Source organism: Mus caroli, unplaced genomic scaffold (genome assembly GCF_978045245.1).
Source record: "Mus caroli unplaced genomic scaffold, Mus_caroli_1 scaffold_8, whole genome shotgun sequence".
NCBI lineage: Eukaryota > Metazoa > Chordata > Mammalia > Rodentia > Muridae > Mus > Mus caroli.
This window is the reverse complement of record NW_028227263.1, coordinates 108220200-108237792: the sequence shown is the minus strand read 5'-3', so window position 1 is coordinate 108237792 and position 17593 is coordinate 108220200. Positions and strand designations below refer to the sequence as shown.

General features: G+C 42.4%; 1 long non-coding RNA gene and 1 pseudogene across 1 annotated transcript in view; one reads left to right on the top strand and one right to left on the bottom strand.

Annotated features, from left to right (window-relative positions):
* Window positions 1-17593, top strand: part of LOC147003320 (uncharacterized) — a 122839-nt gene that overhangs the window by 72383 nt on the left and 32863 nt on the right. Inside the window, exon 4 of the long non-coding RNA XR_015047754.1 lies at window positions 15668-15876. This is a non-coding gene — a long non-coding RNA (uncharacterized LOC147003320). The remainder of the gene's footprint in view (window positions 1-15667; window positions 15877-17593) is intronic.
* Window positions 4891-11203, bottom strand: LOC110288676 (MYND-type zinc finger-containing chromatin reader ZMYND8-like; annotated as a pseudogene).

Sequence of the window (17593 nt, the reverse complement as noted above, 5' to 3'; positions counted from 1 at the left end):
CTTCCTATGACATTTACCATAAAAGTTCATGGCAGTGTTTTTATAAAGTTCATTACTAAAGATATCCTGGACACAGGTCTCTTGCATGCCCAAAGAAACCAGAGCTGTCAGCCCAGACTACAATATCCAGAAAAGCTCTCAGTCTATGTAGACTGAGAAACCAGGATATTCCATGACAAAACCAGATTTAAATGCCTTTCCACTAACCCAGCCCGTCAGACGATACCAGAAAGAAAAATCCAATACAATGAGGTTAATTAAACTCAAGAAAACACAAGAAATAAATAATTTCACACCATTAAAACCAATAGAAGAAAAAATCACACACACACACACATGCACTCACATACACACTCAATCACCACTAACATCAAAATAACAGGAATTAAAATTCACTGGTCATTAATATCTCTCAACACCAAGGGACTCAATTTCCCAACACACAGGCTAATAGAATCATTACATGATTACATAAAAAGAATCCATCATTCTATTGTATATAAGAGACATAACTCATCAACAAAGATGATCATTATCTCAGGATAAATGGTGAGGAAAAGCTTTTCCAAGGAAATAGCCCCAAGAAATAAACTGGAGTAGCCATTCTAATATCTAAATAAATAGACTTTCAACTGAAAGCAATCAAAAGAGACAGGGAAGAACACTTCATATTCATCAAAGGAAAAATCTACCAAGAGGACATATTAATTCTGAACATCTATGCCCCAAAAGCAATTGCACCAACATTCATAAGGAAACATTACTAAAGCTCAAATTACACATTAAACCACACACATTAATAGTGGAGGACCACAACACCATACTCTTACCAATGGACAGGTCAACAAGACAGAAACTAAACAGAGAAATAGTGAAACTTACAGAATTATGATTCAAATAGACCTAACAAGTATCTATTTAATACTTTATCATAACACAAAAGAATGCACCTTCTCAGCACCTCATGTAGCTTTTCTCCAAAATTAACCATATAATTGGTCACAAAGCAAATCTCAACAGATACAAGAAGACTGAAATAATCCCATGCATCTTATCAGATCACCATGGATTAACACTGGACTTCAACAATAACAGAAATCTCACAAATTCATGAAAAAAATCCCTTTTGTCCTATGACCTCTGAGAAAGGATTAATAGTAGAAAAGAAAGGATTTGGAGGAAGTGAACTTGTTTAGAAATGGTTCTTTGGAGCAAGTTCCATCTCTTTTGTCTGTAAATCATCAGTTCAGTTCACAGGTCAGCAGCACAGCTTGATCCACTTGTAAACACTTCATGGTTATAACAGCAATCCAATTCAGTAGTTTTGGGATAGCAAACATGAATCAATAAGGGTAGCACAACCTAACGGAGACAACCAGGCCTCTCAGCCTCAGCACAAGGCAGCAGGAGGGACCAGCAAGAACTCCAGAAGAAGTTTGCCTCTCTCAGAGAATCACAGATCTGCAAAGACTTGAGACCAACAAGCATTCCACAACTAGCTCTATAAGCAAAACTAGCTCAGCCTCAATCACTGTCCATCTAGTTTTTTTTTATACTCCCTCTAAACATCATGTGTCCTCCATGCATCTTGCCTCATCATGTGAGCCTGTCTTAGTGTCACTTGACATCACTCTGCAAATCAGCCCAAGTCCACAGAAGTGGCAAGAAACTGCACCACATAACCAGAACTTTTTTGATATGTTCCTTTCTATGGAGTCCCAACAAATAGAGCTTAACTACTCAGTGCAGGGTGGACCAATATATGCCTCTTATTAGCGAAGAATCCTTGATCACGTGTCCTTTCATGTTCTTGCTTTAGCAGAACATCATTTTTCCTGTACCTGCTTCAATGAAACTTTGCTTCACAAGTCTGTCTTAGCCTTTCACCTGTGTCCACTTCACAAAAACACTCCTTCATGTTTGCCCCAAGAAAACGCCATCAAATACAACTGTTTTTCCAAAGAACCTTTAAGTTTCTACTCCAGGACAATATGAAGACAGTCCTAAGAGGAAAGTTCATAGCACTAAGTGCCCTGTCTCTTGTGAGACTATGTCTGGGCCTAGCAAACACAGAAATGGATTCTCACATTCAGGTATTGGATGGATCACAGGGCTCCCAATGGAGGAGCTGGAGAAAGTACCCAAGGAGCTAAAGGGATCTGCAACCCTATAGGTGGAACAACATTATGAACTAACCAGTACCCCGGAGCTCTTGACTCTAGCTGCATATATATCAAAAGATGGCCTCATCAGCCATCACATGAAAGAGAGGCCCATTGGACATGCAAACCTTATATGCCCCAGTACAGGGGAACACCAGGGCCAAAAAAAGGGAATGGGTGGGTAGGGAAGTAGGGGGGAGGGTATGGGGGACTTTGGGATAGCATTGGAAATGTAATTGAGGAAAATACGTAATAATAAAAATATTATTAAAAAAATAAATTGGGACTTCTTAAACTAGCAAAAGTACATAGGATAACTCTAGACAAAAAAGAAAGAAAACACACCCAAGAGGAATAGACATCAGGAAATAATCAGTATCAGTGCTGAAATAAATCATTTAGAAACACAGAGACTAATAAATTGAATCAAAAAAGGCACGAGCTGGTTCTTAGAAAAAAAAATCAACAAGATAGACAAACCTTTATCCAAACTAACAATCAGACAGTACACAAATTAACAAAATCACAAATGAAGAAAAGGAGTTATAACAACAGACACTGAGGAAGTTTAAAAGTCAGTGTCTTAATTTATAAGCCTATACTCCACAAAATTGGAATATCTAAATAAAAGGGATACTTTTCTAGACAGATTCCAACTACCAAAGCTAAATTAAGATCAGCTAACCTATCTGAATAGTCCTATTATCTCTAAGGAAGTAGAAGCAGTCATTAAATGCATACCAACAAAAATAAAAATCCCTGGGACAGATGGTTTTAATGCAAAATTTTACCAGACTTTTGAATAAGCACTAAGGCTAATACTCCTCATACTATTTCACAAAATAGAAACAGAAGGAAACCTGCCAAACTCATTCTCAGATGCCACAACTACCTTGCCACCTAAAGCACACAAAGACTCAGTGAAGAGAATTTCAGGCCAATTTCCCGTATGAATATTGATGCAAAAGTACTCAATAACATATTTGCAAACCGAATCCAAGAAGGCATTTTGATAATTTAAACAACTCAAAAACACTTAAAACAATTTCAAACAATTGTTACTATTTCTTTCTCTTTATCTCCTTACCTTTGTTTTCTACATTAGAAACCAAAGGCCTGGATTTCTTTATTCTTCCATATATATTCAAAAACACTTAAACAATTAGCATTATTTCTACCTTGTATCCTAAAAACAATGTGGTTTTTCTTTATTTCTCCCTTCTATGGAGATTAATATTGCTTTAAAACAATTTAAAACAATTAATATTATTCATTGAGATAGGGTTTTTCTCTATCTCTGCTCTTGGTTTCCTACAATTGTGATCAAAAGCCTGGATTTCTTTATTATTCCATGTATACTTAAAAACAGTCTAATAATTACCACTATTTTTCCATTCTATTCTCTTTTTAAAAGAATATTTAAGTTTAATACAAATTTTATACAAAGAAAATGTGAAAAAAATATTCCCATATGCTAAAATCAGTTATACTTCCCAAATAAGCCAGCTAGGCTAGATTATTTTTGCTGTTGTTTTGGTTTGGTTTTTTTGACAACCACAATTCACATTCACAAATTCTCTCTCTCTGTTTCTCTCTCTCTCTGTTTCTCTCTATATATCTCTCTCTCTCCTCTCTCTGTCTCTCTCTCTGTTTCTCTCTGTCTCTCTCTCCCCTCTCCCTTCTCTCCCTCTCTCCCTCTCTCCCTCTCTCCCTCTCTCCCTCTCTCCCTCTCTCCCTCTCTCACTCTCTCCCTCCTCCCTAGGTTCCTCCCTTCCTCCTTCCCTCTCTTCCTCTCCCTCTCTTTCTCCCTCTCCCCCTCCCTCTCCTTTTCCCTCTCCCTCTTCCTCTCTCCCTCTCCCTCTCTCCCTCTCTCTCCTGTTTTCTTCTACTGTTTCTTCCTTTCTTCTCTTGTCGGGGTAAAGTAGCTTGCCAATGTACATCTTGCATTGTCTTTTCAACAATGAAGAAAGTGTAAACGGACACTAAAATGTATAATGGAATGTACTGGAATGATATACAATTACTATTTTTTCTGATATATACACATCACCTTTTGCCTCGATTGATGCTCATTTTACACAACATACAAAATGGAACTACAGCAGTCATAGCATTAACGGAACCATAGCTGGAAACAAACCACACACAGAGAAACACAGACACAGACACAGACAGACACAAACACACAGACACACACACACACACACTTCTGTCTGTGTCCTTCAAGCTCAGCTAGCTTGTGTTTTTGAACATCGTATCATAGGATCTGTGAGGGGTGGATAGCTGAGAAGTGGATGGATGGCTTGGTGTGGTCGGTCCAGGAGAGCACAGCCTGACAGCCCTGATCATATTGTGCAACAGTGGCTCCCTCCCCTGGGTATCCGATGACAAGGGCCTATTTGAGAATAGCAACCCCTGGGCCCAGTCCTGCCACCACTGTGAGGCCAGTGGGCTCACTATCCAGCCCCTGGATTATCAAAGCATTCTGTGTGTGTGTGTGTGTGTGTGTGTGTGTATTTCCTTTTCTGGTTTTTTTTTTTTTAAGAAGTTAAGGTCCATATAGATATGAAAAGGAAAATTATGCTAGGTCAGTGACATCGAAGTGTACCTACTTACACCTAAAGTGTTTGGCTCACAGGGTAGAGCCGTCCCAGCCAAGGCAGGAGCTGGGATGAGTCAAGTTCCTATCCTGCAGCCAAGCCCACGGGCAGAGCCTGAGTGTTGGGAATTAGAAAGGTGGCAGAGACTCCAGGGACTCTTTGGGCATGATGTTTTTCCTGCTGGTCCCTGCACTGTGTTCAGAGCGAGATGATCCCCACTCCTCCTCACTGATGCTCCACAAACCTGCCTTGCTGCTCCAGGGAATGGGACTTGTGGTCTGGGTAGTTGGGGTGAGGCTGGTGGTCTGTAGTGGTTGGGGTCTAGGCAGCCTGTTTGTCACACCTCTTGCTAACAAAAACTTGGTTAGAGCCTAAGAGCATGGAGGAGAGCATCTCTCTGGAGCCAGAAAGGTCGAAAGGTGGAGTTACAGTCCTTGTTCTTCTCTACTGACTCATTTCTGTTTGGGGGCCCTGGCTGTTTCTGAAGGTGCTGACTGTGTGTTGGAGGAGCTGCCCTGCGATGACTTATTTCCTGTTTCTGTGCTTGCCTTGGCATCTGCTTCCTGCTGAAGGGCAATAACTAACCGTAGCAGACTGAGTACAGGACTTCATGTGCTCAGGCCAGTGGGCCTGCTGACAGGGGTAGTCGCAGTAGCAGGAGGAAAAGGCCTCCTTCTTGCAGTTGCCACACCACTGCTTTCTTGGTTCTCCAGCTACAGCTGCTTCTACACCTAAGTGATGAGCAGATCCCGCTCCTGTTCCAGGCTCTGCCACATCTCAGCCATGGTCAACCCCAAGTTGTGCTTCATCTTGGGGAGCTCCTGCTGGTGCCGCCACTGCTGCTTCTCAATCCCAATCCTCAGCCTTCGAATCTCAGGTATTCTGCTCCCAGTGGTATTCTTGGGGAGGTCGTTGTAGATTTCTGTCATCGTCCCCTTTATGGTGTCCATCATTTTGCTAGTGCACTTGGCAATGTGCAGCCACATCGGCTGAGGCAGTGGCAATGGACAGGTCCGCATTGATCCCGAATGCCAGGGTACTTGCAAAGCCCGAACTGCTGACCATAGCTGTGTGCTGGTCACCAGCGTGATGGTAGACGTGGATGGGCTCTGAGTGACCTCCTTCTGCTGAACAGTTGGTACGTTCCACATGCTGCACGGCTGGGACAGTCTCCTTCAGTAAGAGCAGCCTCTGCTTCAGTACCTGCGTCTCTGGAGGAGGCTCTTTGCCTGCTTAAGTGTAAGGTGCCAGTTTACCTTCAGCATCTTGCTTAGGTGACAGCACCTTGGGGTCTTTCTTGTTTTTTTGTTTGTTTTATTTTTGTTTTTCGATCCTCCCACCCAGAAGGATCTTCTCCTAAGTCTATGAAAAGTTCGTTCTCTGAGTCCGAAACCAAGCCCAAGTGCACTGTGGGAGAAACTGTTTCATCCTTTCTGGTTAGTTTGTCCTTCGTGGGATGACATAATGGCTTTGCTTTCTCTCCAACGTCCTTCTCAGGCTCAGGACTGGCCTTATCCTTGGCAGGTGTGGGGTCTAGATTCTCACTGACAGGCAAGTTACTCTTTACTTCCTCTTTGACCTCCACTTGGTTTGTGGGCTTGGGCTCCCATTGATGGCAGTGGCCTCTTTGCCCACCGAACTCCCTTCTTTGTCCTCGGAGTCCTCCGGCTCATTCTTGGGCTTCTGTTCCTCATCGCTGGCGTAGTTGCTCTCACTGCTCACTGACTTTTCGGAACCCTCAGAATCACTGTGCTCCATGGCTGTGTAAACATCCTCTGAGATCTCATGCGTAGCTCTGCTTTGCAACTGGTATTTTCCACGCTGCGCTGGAACTGGCTTCGAACCTGCTTGGGAGAGATGAGGGGGACAGGGGCTGACTACTATAGGACCGACTCGCTCAGCTCCTTCAGGTCCATCTTGGCTTTGCTTTGATCCAGGTTTAGTGATTGTGGAGAGAAAGGCTTCCCTGCTTCCTCAGTCTTGGTGGAGGCTGGAGAAGCTGTGCTGTTATCAAGGAAGTCCATAGACTCTTGCACTGAAGTGGCTGGATGGGACCTTCTTGTCGGGACCCTGCTCCACATCGGAGCCCGTGTGCACAGAAGAGTTCATACTGGTTGGTTAGCGAGGTCATGTTGGACAGGGAGATCTTGAGACCGATGCTACCCTACCCCCACAATCGCTCAGAAGAGACCTGCTCAGAATGATCTTAGGGGAAGCTGTCATGTCAAAATTGAGCTTCACCCAGTGCGGGCGCTGGGGTTGCTGGGATTAAGCGGCTTTTGGTATTGGATATTGGGCTTGTAGGGCGTCCTGAACAGGGAGTAATTAAAAACCCCAAACATCCTCTGTATGTTCTCCAAGTAAACTTCCATCTCTTGAATAGCGCTGTTGAAGTTACTTTTAACTTCAACAGAAAGAACTGTTCCACACTACTGGGAGAATAAAGATTGTTTTAGATGCTTAAAAAAATAAAATTAACTCAAACAAAGCAGAAGCCTTCCTTTATACCAATGACAAATGGGCTAAGAAATTAGGGAAACAACAACCTTGACTATAGACTCAAATAATATAAAATATCTTGGTGTAACTCTAATTAAGCAATCAAAAGTTCTGTGTGACAAGAACTTCCAAGCCCATTAAGAAATTGAGGGAGACCTCAGAAGGTGGAAGAATCTCCCATGCTTATAAATTGGCAGAATTAACATAGTAAAAATGGCCCTCTTACCTCTTCAATGCAATCTCTATCAAAATTCCAAGACAATTCTTCACAGACATAGATCATTTTTCAACTTTATATGGAAAATTAAAAAACCCAGGGTAGAAAAAAAAAAAAGCTCAACAATAAAAGAACTTCTGAGGGGACTCACTCTCCCTGACCTCAAGCTGTACTACAGAGCAATAGTGATAAAACCTCATGATATTTGTGCAGAGACAGATTATTCAATCAATGAAATAGAATTAAAGCCCTAGAAATAAACCCACACTCCTATGGACACTTTATCTTTGGCAAAGAAGCCAAACCACATAGAAGGAAAAAAAAGGCAGTATTTTCAACAAATGATGCTGCTCTGTCTGGTGGTCTCCTTGTAGAAGAATGCAAATTGATCCATAATTATCACCTTCTCAAAAGCTCAGGTAGATCATGGACCTAACTATAAAACCAGATACGCTGAATCTAATATAAAGAAAGTGGGAAATATCCTTGAACACATTGGCATAGAGGGAAATTTCCTGAACAGAATGTCATTAGCTCATGCTCTAAGATCAACATTTAACAAATAGGATCTCAGGAAATGGCCAAGATGCACTTAAAGACATGTACAACATCCTTATCCATCAGGGTACTGCAAATCAAAATGACCATGAGATTCTACCTTAAACCAATCAGAATGGCTAAGACAAACTCAAGTGACAGCACATGCTGGAGAGGATGTAGAGAAAGAGGAATACTTCTTCCTCTTGGAAGTGGGATTGCAATACTTGGTAGTGGGATTGCAAACTGGTACAACCACTCTGGAAATCAATCAGGTACCTCCTCAGAAAATTGGAAATAGTTCTATCTCAAGAACCAGCTATACAACTTCTGGGCATATACCCAAAAGATATTCCACCAAACCACAAGGACACATGCTCCACTATGTTCATAGTACCCTGATTCATGATAGCCAAAAGTATGAAAGAACTTAGATGTCCCTCAACCAAAGAATGGATACAGAAAATGTGGTTCATTTACATGATGAAATACTATTCAGCTATTACAAAGGAGTACATCAGGAATTTTGCAGGCAAATGGATGGAACTAGGAAATATCATCCTGAATGAGGTAACCCAGACATAAGAGGACATGCATAGTATGTACTCATTGATAGTGGATATTAGCCAAAAATTACAGAATAATTATGATAAAATTTTCAGACCGTAAATAGTTTAACAAGAAGGAACGCCCCAGTAAGGATGCTGCCATCAACTTAGAAGGGGAAACAAAATGATCAGAGGAAGGGAGGGACCTGGCTGGGAGAAGTGAGGGGGAGTGGAAAGGGGGGCAGGGTCAGGTATGGGAAGATACAGGAGAGAATTCCAGAGGGACAGGAGAATGAATGGAAATATGCAGCTTCGGGACTTGGGGTGCAGTGGGAACCTCTAAAATGTCCCAGATAATTGGGATATGAGAGACTTTTAGAACTCAATGAGGATGAACTTAGCCAAAATGCCCAACAGTAGGGAGATGGAACCTGAAGGGACCACCTCCAGTCCATAGACAATGCCCCCAAGTGGAGAGATCCTACCTTCAAATTTTGAACCCAGAATTGTTCCTGTCTAAAAGAAATGCAGGAACAAAAATGGAGCAGAGATTGAAAGAAAGAATGTCCAGTGAGACTGGTCCAACTTAGGATCTATCCCATTGGCCGTTACCAAACCCTGACACTGTTACTGAAGCCATGTTGTACTTACAGACAGGAGCCTAGCATGACTGCCCTCTGAGAGCTCCTACCAGCATTTGACTGAGACAGATGCTTACAACCAACCATTAAACTGAATTCAGAGACCCCTGTGGAAGAGTTAGGGGAAGGATTTAAGGAGCTTAAGGGAATGGCAGTCTCATAGGAAGACTAACAGTATCAACTAACACATATAACCCTCAGAGCTCCCAGAAGATAAGCCACCAACCAAAGAGCATACATGGCTGTCCCATGGCTCCAGACACATATGTAGCAGAGAACTACCTCACTGGGAGAGGATGTGCCCAATCCTGCAAAAACTTGAAGTCCCAGGGAAGAGGGATGTAGATGTGGGTTAGGTGGGAATTGGTGGGTGAGTAGGTGAGTGGGGAAGTACCCCCTCATAGGCAAAGGGAAGGGGAATGGGGTGCAGAATGGTTGGAAGAGGCACTGCAAAGTGAGGCAACATTTGGACTGTAAATAAGTAAAATAATTATAGTTTCAACGTAAAAAATGGGGGGAGGATATAATTTCCTCTTTTCTAGAAACCTAAAAGAAAGATAACCTGTTGCTATGGGCAACAGATTCACTTTTTTTTTTTTTTGGTACAAGATTTCCTTCTTTATTAGTTCTCAGTTGTGCTTGTAGAGAAATACGTCCTGTTAGAAAAACGCCAGCCTTTACAGAGGGGCCCTGGGATCAGGGCAGTGCTCTGCCTCCTACCCTCTCCCTTCAGTAGCAGCCCACCTGGTAGTTCTGAGCCTCAGCTTCCATGCCTTGATTTATAACAGCTTGAAATTTATCTTGGGAACTACTCACTTTCAGCAACAGACACAGCAATGTCAAGAAAGTTACGTGAAATTCTAGGGAAGACTGGGCTAAAACCCTTCGCAGTTACATCCTGTCCTGAAAACACTCTAGTTTCCCTTCCTCTTGAGATGGAGCAGGTACCTCACTGGGCAACAGGTACCTCAATTGGCCTTCATCTGCTGCAGCCCTCTTTCCTGAGGCCCAATCTCTTCCCTGGGCCATTTGCTGGGTTCTCTTTGCACTATCCAGATAGTAAGGACAAGTCTGAGGCTAACTGCCAACTTTAGGGTAATGTATCAATAGTGGACCGATGCCTTCTCTGTGATAAAATAAGGGAATCCAAATACAGAACACAATCTTTGCGGTAGTTTAAAAGCGCAGATGGCTGAACGAACCATCATTGATATCAGGACAATTTGTTTTTTTTTTTTTTAAATATATACATGGTCTCTCATTTATGGGGAAGTAAAGTTAAAGAAGAAGTGGCCTTTTAAAATTTAGATTTCAAGAATATGTTGTCCTTATGAGCCACAGGTGAAGGCTCTTCCCAACTGACAAAGCGTAGGTGAAACATCCAAACAGAATTTGTAACATCCATTTATGAAATGGGATGGTAGTGAGAAGAACAGAGAAGCAGCAAGACCTGGTTTCAGGTGGGAATAGGCTGTCATTCCCTTCACACTCTGATCCTTGATTTCTTTTGTGTACTTTATTATTTTTTTTACTTTTTTATTTATTTTTTATTTTTTAGTTATTTATTTCTTATATAATTTTTAAAAATTAGGTATTTTCTTCATTTACATTTCAAATGCTATCCCAAAAGTCCTGTGGAAGTTGTCTTGGGATTATGTTGAGACAGGTATCTCTGATCCATTTCACAGATCAGCTTCCAGTTCCCATCGCCCTATGCTCTCATTAGGGCCCATTCTGAATCTCTCATCCCAGTTATCCTTCATTATTGGCTAGCTTCTGGAGTACCCTGATGACATCCATCTTTTTCAAGGCTCGCTCGTTTTTTTGTCCCCCTCCCCCTTTCTTTGCTTTGTTCAGCAACTTTCTTGTCTACATTTCCTTTGGGAAAATCCAATATGCCCAAGAGACAAGGTACACACAGCACACCTACTTGCTCCAGCCAGCATCAATGAATTGAGACCGGATTTCAGATATGGCGCCTTACTGACGCCATTGACATGACGCCATCAATGTGTGTCTGTCTTTGGCAGCACATGAGCCTTCAGGTAACCACCGGAGCTGATAGAGGCCCGTACTTTGACGAGTGCTGGCTGTTCTACGTGGTCAGTTTGCAACTGTCTCTTGCTGGAACACAAGGGCTGCAGGTCAGAAATAATTAAGTATAGTGAGGCGAGCTGGCATAGGGAGGACTCAAGGGAGATGGGGACGAGGGAGGGTACAAGTGGGCCTGCGATATCTGCAGTAACGGCTTTTTTTTTTTTTTTTTTTCGTGAGCAAGAGTGTGACTGTGGGTGGCCTAGAATTTACTCCGAAATTATTATTCACACTTTGTTATGGTGGCGTGGGATTTAGTTCTATTTCTGCTACTAAATAGTTTTTATGACTTCCTTTAAAGTTTACTTTTCAATGGTAAAAAGAAAGAGTAGGTTTAGTTGGTGTTGCTAGCCAGAAGGTAGATGTGGATTGCTAGTGTAGCTAGTAAAAGTTTATTTTATTATGCTGAGGGTCTTTACACAAGGTTTACACCCTAAATTCTTAACTACAGCCCTAAGCCCATCTCTCCAAGGCTACTTGCCTGTATCATTTATCTTAGCTGAAGGTCAGGTCCAGACTCTAGTAGTCTTTGAGTCAAGGGTCAGGATCCTGAGGGAGATTTTCCAGTTTCAGGGCGGATCAAGGTGGCATCTCTCCAAATATGCAAAGCAGAGAATATCTTGGTCTATGCTTATACACTGTCCAGTGGATGTCATGGGATTCTAGGAATATGTCTTGTTATCGTGTGTGAGTGATGAAACTGGGTTCTGGTTAACAGTTTCAGCCATAGTTGTGTGTAGAGGGAGTCCTTGACTAAACTGTTTTCAAATGTCTAAAAGGCATTTGATTTACTGTGCTCACTACAGGTGGCATTGATGGTCCCAGCTCTTCTAAATTTATTTATTTTTTTCACTCTAAAGACAAAGTCTCCTTGTGTCACCCCCAACACCTGCTATGTAGTCAAGGCTGAGCTTGAAAGTGTAATATTCCTGTCTGAGCTTTACAATTTACAGTCTTTCCCACTGCACCTAACCCAGGAAGTATTCTTGAGACCCAGGACACTAGTTCTGTCATGATAAATGGCAAAAAGTTATTCTAATAGCTATAGATATGTGACACAAAGGCCAGCCTTTTCTCTAGCCCAGTTATTAGAGTCTCTTAATGGACCCTTTTAAAATATCTAGCTTAGCTTTGGGTATCTGTCAGTGTTCTCTGTGATTCTTAGGTGGGTTCCTTAGAGCAATAGTGACACCACAGTTGCCTGTTTGCTAAAATCTTTGCTGTTTAACAAGGATACAGGCTCGCTTTGTCATTCCCAAAAATCAGTGTATGAAGAAAGATACCTATTAGAATTTTTGTGATTCTTGTTTATGAGAGCAAAGTATTAGGAACAATATTTGACAGAGATAGACTGAGCAAATGAAGTATGCACTGATTTATCTGATAAATTTATCATGAGGGTGATAGTGTGCACACCTATAATCCAGAACTCATGAGGCTTGTACAGGATGACAGTTTGAGGCCCTCTTAGCATCCACATCAAGACCCTGTCTGAAAAGACAGTCAAAAGACAGGTTTCAAATTTTTCATTCCTAGGTATCTCTTAGGAGAGTTACCTAGCATAAGAGTCCCCAGAATCTACATATTTTAAATTTTATTTTATGTGCTTTGGTGTTTTGCCTGCATGTATATTTTTATAAGGAGTCAGAATCTCTGGAGCTGAGTGACACAAATGTGGACTTCCATGTGAGTTCTGGGAAATAAAACCTGGGTCCTGTGGAAGACTAAACAGCATTCTTAAACTCCAAGTCTTTCCAGTCTCAGAAATGGTTTTCTTTGAGTGTGTGTCTGTGTGTGTGTGTTTGAGCTCACATGTGTGTGTACATGTATCCATAGAGATCCAAAGAGAACTCAGTTGGAACTGAAGTTACAGGTGGTTGAGTACCACCCAGTGTAGGGACTGGATCCTCTGGAAAAACAAGTTCACTTGGCACTTGAACCATCTCCTCAGCCCCCAGGACCTCTATTTTTCAATCATTTATTTATTTATTTATTTATTTATTTATTTATTTATTTACTTTACATCTTGGTCTCAGGCCCTCTGTCTCCTCTCTTCTGAGCCCCACCCTCACAAATCCATCCCATCATTATAACCTCCTCTTCTTCTCAGATAAGGCAAAGCCTCCCTGGGATATCAGCCTGCTCTGGAACATCAGGTCCAAGCAGTGCTAAATAGATCCTTCTCATCGAGGTCTGATCAGGCAGTCTAGCTAGAGGGAAGGGATGTAATGACAGGCAGCAGGCTCAGAGACAGCCCTGTTCCAATTGTTAGGGAACCCACATGAAGTCCAAGCTCACATTTGCTACAAATGTGTAGGGGTGGGGCTAGGTGCAGCCTGCATATACTCTTTGGTTGATGGTTCAGTCTCTGTTAGTCCTGATGAATCCAGGTTGGTGTTCTTGTGGTATACTTGACATCTCCAGCTTGCTCAGTCCTACCTCTGACTTACACAAGACTCCCTGAACTCTGCCTGATGTTTGGCTGTGGTCTCTGCATCTGTTTCTGTCAGCTGCTGAATGAAGCCTCTCAGGAGACAGTAATGCCAGGTGCCTGTGTGCAAGTACGGCAGAGTAACAGATAACTTGGATTAGTTTATTGCTTTTCTAGTTATTATGGGAGTCTGTAGGCCTGTGTGTGTCACAGCACATGTGTGAAGGTCTAAGGATAGCTGTAGCAGTTGATGCTCTCTCTTCAGAATGTATGCCCTTTAAACTGAGCTTTTGTCATTAGGGCTGCCAGCAAGCACATTTGCACACTGCTTTAGTTAGGGTTTCTATACTGTGATGAAGCACCACAGCCAAAAGCAACCTGGGGAGAAAAGTATCACTCTCACATATCCTGAGTCACAGTCCTCTGAGGGAAACCAAGGCAGGGACTCAAACTGGAAAAGAATCTGGAGGTAGTACTGGATAAAGAGCCCATTGCTTTTTTCATCCTGTTTTCTTTTTAAAGTTTTATTTATATATTTTATGTGTGTGAGTGTTCTTCCTTAATGCACATGAGAAGAAGGAATCATATCCCATTACAGATAGTTATGAGCCACTATATGGGTGCTGGGGTCTGAACCTAGGACCTGTGGAAGTCCTCTTAACCGTGGAGCCATGTCACCAGCCAAACTCAGCCTGTTTTCTTATAGACCCTAGGTCCATCAACTCAGGAGTGGCACCACCTACAATGGACTGGGCCACCACATCAATCACTAATTAAGAAAATACCTTGCAGATTTGCCTTCAGCCCAATCTCATTGAGGCATTCTCTCAGTTGAGTTTCCCTGATCTCAGAAGGCTTTTAGCCTGTCTCAAGTTGACACAAATGTAGCCAGAAAGCCCACTGAAACATCTTGCCAGCCCCTTAGTTTTTTTTCTTGCTCCTGTGACTCAACATCTGGCAGAAAAAAATAGAGCAAAGGTTTATTTTGACACATTTTCAGAGATCTGCAGTGTATCATAGCACAGCAGGCATGGGGGAGTTGCTCACTGGATGGCAGTGTTGTATGTGAGAGTGATCGCTCATGTCATGACTGACCAGGAAAACCAGAATGGCTGGAATCAAATCTGGAACCTTAAAGGCCACTCCTAATTATCCACTTTTATCAGGAAAGCTGTTCTTTATACAGTGTCCACAAGCCTTGCTAAATAGCACCACTAACAAGGGAACAAGTGCACTATACATGAGCCTCTAGGAAACATTGTAGACTCAAACCATGTGTTCCAGTTATGAATGAGATCCATTCATGTAATGTCTCCTGGTGATGGTGGGAGTAACTTTCTGTAGCCCTCTTCCTTCATTTTTGCCTAAGGAAAACATTTCTACTGGATTCCTTGTCACTGCTATACATATACATACACATACACGTACACATACACATACACATGTTTGAAATTATCTCCAAGCATGCAATAATAACCAGAATGCATTGTTAATCATCAGAATTATAATCTTCAACATTTCATTACTTCATTATTTCATTTTTTGTATGAAATATGTATACACACATGCATACATGTGACTCAGCCTGCCCAGTGACAGGCGACAGATCATCACCAGCATGCCCCATTCTGCATTCTGTTTCTTTTAAATGGTTGTATGTATGTGAGAGAGACAGGCATTTTTGTGCTTTCACTCAAGAAAGCCTTGTGTGTAACAGCTTGAGAATAACAACAGGTGAGTATTGCATATCCAAAATATTTTGGATCAGAAGTGTTTCATACTTTGGCATTTCCTGTACTTTGAGGATACTTAGGCATGAATTTGATGACAGGATAATCTTAATCTGAAAACTTAAAGCTGGAAATTGATCTGAAATATAAAGGTTTTTCAAGATAATTTAGACTCTGGGTTACTGGGTATTCTGTGCTTGCTCCATAGGTTGGCTTGGAGTACTTGGAGACAGCACTGCTTGACAGAAGATACCCTGCTTTCCTAATATCCTTAAAAGTACAAGGCTCAAGAGTATGAACTTCCTGGAGCTGCTTTGCACTTGATGCAAACCTGGCCTCAGTAGAGAGGCCTGGCAAGTGGAGCTGGAGGTCTCGGATAGAGCAGAACATGGACACCGTGGTGCCAGCATTTCTCAGGTTGGTTGGTTATTTGTTGTGTTTGTGTGTATGCGTGTGTGTGTTCACCATGCCACGTATGTGGAGGTCAGAAGACAACTTACTGACCCCAGACAACTTCAGACCCCAGCAACCATATAGTGGCTCATAACTACTGTAGTTACTTCGTTCCTTCCATTATGTGAGTTTTGAATATTGAACTCACGTTGTCAGACTTGAGAGCAAGCTCCTTTACTCACAGATCCATTTTGATGGCCACATTGTTCCACTTAATAGTGTCTCCTGAAGGCACAAGGGAATCAAAAGACTAACATTGGACCTTACTTCTCTCTCTTTATTTTGTTATGCCACACAATGCTGAGGTTAGAACCCAGATTTACTACTTGCGAGGGAACAGCTGTACTACTGAGCTCTCCCAGAGTTCAATGTTGGGCATTTCTGCTGGGCAAACCCTTTCCCATATTGAATAAATAAGCACATAGGCAATAGAAATTTCACATCTGATCGAATTCATCCTCCTACTCAAGAGGTGGCACTGTACTATAATATTTTGAGTATCAATAGAAACTATGACACGTTTCGTGTAGCCAACATCAGTTTTTTAAGTGCGATTCCCTAGTCTTTCAACCTGTGAAAGTCACTCTTGAAGGACATTTTGACTCCATGTTGTATACAGTAGAATTTCAATACATTCTCTTTTCAAGGACAGGGTCTCACTCTAGGTCTGACTGTGCTGAAAGTCATGTAGACCAGACTTCTCTTATACTCAAAGAGATCCACGTGCCTTCTCTTAAGTGCTGAGATTAAAGGTGTGAACCACTATAGCAGGTTGTCAGTAGGTTCCTTAAGTTAGCTGAACTGTCTTGCTGTGAGCTGACCCCCTTGAGTAAAGCTTGGTTGTGTGTGTGTGTGTGTGTGTGTGTGTGTGTGTAGGGGGTGTCACACAAATTTGAGCCTGTTTGAATTGGGAGGGATCCTAGACCCTGGAGGGTTTTCCAGGGCCCTCTCTGTAGGCTGCATGGGCCCTCACTCAGTTCACACTTGCACTCCCCTTTCTGAGAAATCCAGTCTCAGAGAAGTAGCTGCTGGATGTGGGTCTCAGATTTCCCTGTGCAGCTTCCATGCTGGTTTATAACGCTGGGAAGTGAGAGAGAACTGAAAGCACAATTTAGAGTTTGGCTGTGTTGATGGTGTCCTAAGCCCTGATTGGCAGGATGAGACCAACCTTCCATTCAAGCCACCATGCACCTGGGGCTACTTCAGCCTCCTTCTGTGAAGAAGAGTGCCCTCCCAGCATAGTGGCTTACAACAGTTTGAGAGAGTAAGGATGAAGAGGTGCTGGTGAGGCAGGAATGACGTCTTCTCTTCTTTAAGCTCCTTCCTGCTGACTTTGGGGAGATGGTTTTGTCTTTGAGGAACCTAAGAAGATAGGGATGGGGATGCTGGTCAAGTTCTGGGAGAGCTGGCTCTTTCATTGCTGTCCTGGGTCTGTGGAACCGTCTGCTGGTAGGAAAGTGCTGGTCCAGTAGACACATCTGTGAGTGTAGACTGGATATACTGGATATAGGTTTGAGTAAACACCTGGACTTGGCAAGAGGCTCAAACACACACACACACACACACAAATACACACACACACACACACACACACACACACACACGCACACACAGAGAGAGACATTAGAGGCAGTTAAGTAGACTTTGGAGTAAATAAATTTCTGGTGTACATTTGAAACCC